Source organism: Trichosurus vulpecula, chromosome 1 (genome assembly GCF_011100635.1).
Source record: "Trichosurus vulpecula isolate mTriVul1 chromosome 1, mTriVul1.pri, whole genome shotgun sequence".
Taxonomy (NCBI): Eukaryota; Metazoa; Chordata; class Mammalia; order Diprotodontia; family Phalangeridae; genus Trichosurus; species Trichosurus vulpecula.
Window position 1 is genome coordinate 509,626,525 of NC_050573.1, and position 5,296 is coordinate 509,631,820.

General features: G+C 47.8%; 1 pseudogene; it reads right to left on the reverse strand.

The window, feature by feature from the left end:
* Positions 1-2,049: 2,049 nt before the first annotated feature.
* LOC118842344 lies at positions 2,050-3,765 on the reverse strand (annotated as a pseudogene).
* Positions 3,766-5,296: the final 1,531 nt, after the last annotated feature.

Below are 5,296 nucleotides of genomic sequence, written 5' to 3' on the forward strand. Positions count from 1 at the left end.
TATATGCATATATATATATATACACATACACACACACGCACATAGTAACACCTCCTATCAATCATCCCTCTGGCTATTCCTTTGCTTCTAGAAACACATCCCCAGATCTCTTCTATCCTAATGTAACTGGTATATAGATGAGTTTGGACATTTGTTAAGACTGATTTCCTCATGAGAAGGTTAAAGTCTGAAACCTACCTAGCAATCATGAGATTTGTGGCTCAGAGTGACAGCCTTCCCTTCCAGCTAGAGAGAAACTGGGTTGTTAAAGGATTTGAGTCAAGAGTGGGGAGGTGGGGAGGAGGAGTTCTGCTCCTACCAAAAGCTTTCTATTTTCTCTAAAACTGTATAGAAAAGACAGATGAAAGAGACTGTAAGGAAGTTTGGCTTCAGGAGAGACAAAGAAGAGAGAGAGAAGCATTAATACTAACACTATGTCAATCTTGTCTTTGGAAATCTTACCATGGGCAGCAAGCTTATGGGGACTAAGTGTAACAAGCTGACATTTGGGCAGGCCTCCATTTTGTGGAACAAGAGGTCCGAATGAACTTGTAGGGCATAATCATCCCTTTAAGAACTGAGAAATCCTGCAGACAGCTTTAACTCTCCCTGTGCCTGTTTGTTAGTAGTTATCTTTATAGTATTTTTCTTCACGTTCTTTAATGTTTGTTATCCTGTTTATGCTTCACATAAAACTCATGACTGATAATGAATGCTTTATCCTGCATGTCTTTAAATGTTTTGCATTTCTGGGAAGTGCAAAGGGAGGGTGCAAATGGCTAGCTAAGGATACACAGAAATTAACTGAGACAGAAGGCTACATCTTCCTACAGAAAAATTAGGGAATTCTCTAACTTGGGGGCTCGGAGCTGTTATAATTTTTATTAATAATCTTTGATAAACTTCCCAAAAGGCAGAATTTCGATTGGATTGAGGGCTTTTCTTTTACCTCTTCAGCTAAACAAATCAAGTTGCTTTGAACTCAACTAACTCAGCTAAATTTCCAAGCTATGATGTACAGAAGATAGGACAGGTGGAGGTGTGAACCAAATCATGGCCCCTGAACTAACCAGTAGGAAGAAAAACATATGGTCCAAGAGGATTTAGCTCCTCCTAAATTCATGCATGAGGAAGGAGTAGAAAAGCAAGTGCTTGGGCAGCTTCATTTAAAAAAAAGTGATCCTACTATTTCTTATTAAAGTTCAATCTTTCTTCCCTTTCACAGTGTTAGAAACATACTTAAACACACTTACATTGTCTAGGAATAAACAATACTGGTTGGGAAGCGAGGAACGTTTTAATTATATTTTAGATTTACTCAGTCTGAATAAATGGGTACATCCCCTGAACAGAGTACAGGAGAAAGTACAAAGGACACAGATGGATGCCAGTCCTTTCATTGATACAATATCAAATCTCCCGCCAGGCTCTTCACTGGTCAGATGCAAACCCCTGACTGCCTGTCATACCCTCCTCAAATGGCTCATTTAATCATATGTACAAGCCTCTGACCTTTCACCCCACGGACAGACCAGAGGCCTGGTTTCTGCTAGATCAACGCTCTGATTGGAAATAGTTCCAATCAGTCACCTGACTTACATTCTGCTATAGCTGGGGGTGGGGGGAGGAGGAGAGGGATACCTTCAACTCTGTGGAAACAAAACTCCTCCCCGCTGCCTTTCTTACAATAGCCAAACTCCTAAAATAAGGGGGGTGGGGTGGTGGCTACACTCATTACTTCCATTTTCTTAATCACTCCTCAATCACTTGCTATCTGGTTTCTGACATCACTTCTCAACTGAAACTGCTCTCTCCAAAGTGACTAATAATTTTTAAATTGACAAAATTAATGGCCTCAGTTCTTATTCTTAACCTCTGTGAACATTGAATATTGTTAGCCACCGCTTTCTCCTACGTACTTTCCTCCTTAGGTTTTCATGTCACTGCCCTTTCTTGATTCTCCAACTTGTCTGACTGATTTTCCTCAAATGCCTCTGTTAGTTTATCATTCATTTTTTTTTTTGGCAGCTCTGGGCACTTTATTGGGGCTTAGATGAATGGCGTAAGAGTGTGCAGGGTCCGAGAAGCCAGGCCCGCAGGGCATGTGTTGAGCTCCGGGGACTCACCAGCAGCAGGAGGCAGTCAGGCCCTGCCTGCACCGCCACCACAACCTGAGCCCAGCCCCAGGGTCCTGTTGACCCTGTGGACCCTCTGCAGCTGCCCCAGACACCACATAGATAGCAGGCCCGTGGAACCTCTGTGGGGCACCTCTGCTCCTCAGCTTTTCTGTTACTGCCGAGCCACAGCAGAGCCCTGCCCTCCTCAGAACTCCAGGCCCAGGGGCCTGCTGAGATATGGGTGGAGCCAGGAGGAGGGGGGGTCTCGCCTTTGTTGCCTCCCTAGCAATTCCAGGTCTTTGCCTGGACCTGCTTGAGCACATGGAACTTCCAGCTCTCTATCCGGGCTTGCCAGAGCACATGGAACTTCTGGTTCTTTGCCTGGACTGGAAGAGAAGGGGAGGAGAGTAGGCAGAGTTGGGGAGGTCCTAGTACCCAGGTGTCTTGATTTTACCTTTCACCCACTTAACCAAAGAATGTACCTACCTCACTAAAGATATAAAAGTGCTGCTTGCTGAAATAATAAACGGAGTCATTCACCACCTTTCGGCTCCTGCCACATACATTGTCCCCGAGATCAGGCCCTTTGCTAGGCAAAGGCCTGGGTCTTGGGGGGATCCCTGAGTTTGTTGCGAGGCCAGGGACTTGCAACACTTTTCCTCTGGGGGGAAGTGGGTGACCAGCCCATAGAAGGAGCATAGGAGGTGCCCGCAGGTACTTGGAGAAGCACCTTCCTCTCCACTGAGGTCCACTGTAAAGTGACCACGTCTCTGCTCCAGGTGCAAGAGAAGGAGCCCCAGAATGTCAGAGTGCAAGGGGAAGCCTGCAGCAACCTCCCGGGGTGCGAGGGCCAGGGAGGTCCTCAGTGGCTCCAGCACAGGCTGCCACCAGCGTTCCAAGACCTGAGGCTCCACCTGGCTCAAAGGGGGTTGAGGCCCACACAGCACACGGCTCTAGGCCGGGCAGCAGCATCAGCGTCAAGGGCCGGTGAGGCACCGTGAGGCTCCCGTGGGGCAGGTAAATGGGGTAATCTCGAGCGGCCTGGAATGGGAGGGTGCCCATGAGCCAGGGCAGTAGCACCACCTCAGGAACCCCAAGATGCCACCAGCCCTCTGTCCCCCACTACCACCCAGCCACCTGCCACCAGGCTGGCGAAGACGCTGCCCATCTCCTCAGCGAAGCCTGCCAAGGCCTCCTGCAGCAGCCGTCCATCTGCAGGGATGATGCAAACCACGCGCTGGGTCAAGTCCCCGGCCAGCTCCGTATCCACCAGGAGGCTGTCGAAGAGGCCACAGGGGGCCCTCAGGTCCTTCTTCAGCCTCTCCACATTGCGGGTTTTGGTCAACTCTTCAAGGCCAACCAGCTGGACCATGGCCCCAAACACCATCTTCAGCAGCCACTCCAGTCTGAGCTCCGCACACCCCAGCTCCGAACACAGGACAATGAGGGTGACGCTGTCGTGAAAAGTCTTCCACACCACAGCCTTGTCCTCAGTGCGGGCGGAGCGCAGCGTCACGTCCAGGTTCTGGCCAAACATGTGCACGCCATTGAGAAAGCCGATGACAGAGAAGGGCAGCTGCTGCCGGGAGTGGGCATCCCCTTGGCTGCTGCGGCAGAATAGGCGGACTTCGCTGGAGGTGGTGGGGCAAACCAAGCGTACGCGCCCGCATTGCCCTCTTGCGCCATGTCGGCTCCTCGGGGCGGCTGAGGGGTCACGCAGGGACCAGCCACGCGCCCCTCGGACTGCTGGGACGTTGTTATCATTCATTTTTTATCCCCTAACTTTGAATATTCCCCAAGGTTGCAGTCTTGGATCCTTGTCTTGCCTGTCTCTACGTTTTCTCTCTTAGTGATCTCATCAGTTCCCATGGGTTTGCCTAAGATCAGGAAAGAACAAATTCACCAAAAAAAAAAAAAAAAAAAAAGGCAGAAGAGGGCATGTGCTCATAGATTCTTTGGACCATGTTGAAAGGGTTCATACATATCCTTCACAACTGGAAAAGGAGACTCAAAGAGACCATTAGTTTGACTTTTATAATACTCCTAAGCTCCTCTGGGATCAGCAAAGGGATTGTTCATCACACAATGCCAATGTCAGGATCCCCATGCCAAAACCACCCCTTCTCTTTTTACTGTTAGGAGACACCCTGTTTTCCAGAGTTAAGGACCAGCAAGCAAGCTGTGCCCTGAGCTTGGCATAACAACAATCCTTTGTGCTCACCCTCTGGATGAACTCAGCCTCAGCAAAATCCTAGAACTGTTTCACATCAGTACCAGGTGGTCTCTGAGCTCTGACAAGATCCTGCAGTACCCATGTTCTGGTCATGAAGTCCTGCTACAAATCAAACTTGTCTCATTGCTGCTGTTGCCCCTCATTGGTAGGACTACAGCTCACCACGGAGCCACTACTTTATATATTGAGATTTGCCCACGCTAAAGTGAGTCTCCTTGGTATCAGAGGATGCCACAACACGTGTCTAGTTTCCCTCTTCTGACAGAACAAAGAAAGTTTGTTCTTTTTTTTGGCTTATGACCACTGTTAGCTCTTTGTTTTTATTTTATTTTATTTTTCAGAGTTCTATTAACCTGTGTGAGCTCTTTGGTATTTTCAGAGTCACAGTGGTTGCATCATCTCTGTGATTCTTTGGTCTTTTGTTTTCAGAGCTGACACCAGTTACTGAGTCACATGTGACAATAGACACCTCTTCCCTAGCCCAGTTTCCACACAATCTGTAAAGCCACCAGGCAGAGAATATCTATGCATGTGCCAAGGAATGACCCCCATAGAACCAGTTGTTATTGTTGTTTGTCTTTCATTCTCAAAGAAGACCAATGACAGTGAGTGTGAATTGGATTTCTGTGAGGCAGAAGGGCACAAAGTCACCAGGTGCCTCATTCTCTCCTCCAGTCTTCAAAGTCCAATGGCAAGATAAAAATCAGGATAACTGGTCACGCCCAGGATGCAGTGGATGACCTTGACCTTTCTAAATTAAGGTCTTTCCCTGGCTTCAGTTTGTCTAAGGCAATGCCCATTTAATGACTAAGGGCTAGCTTAAAATTGAAACAAAAGATGCCCTAATTTACCATTATAAAAATATCAATCTAGGAGGGGGAAAGCCCTCAAAGTTTCTGGCCGGAATAGAAAACAATTGCTATTTACATGTATTCTAAGACATCAG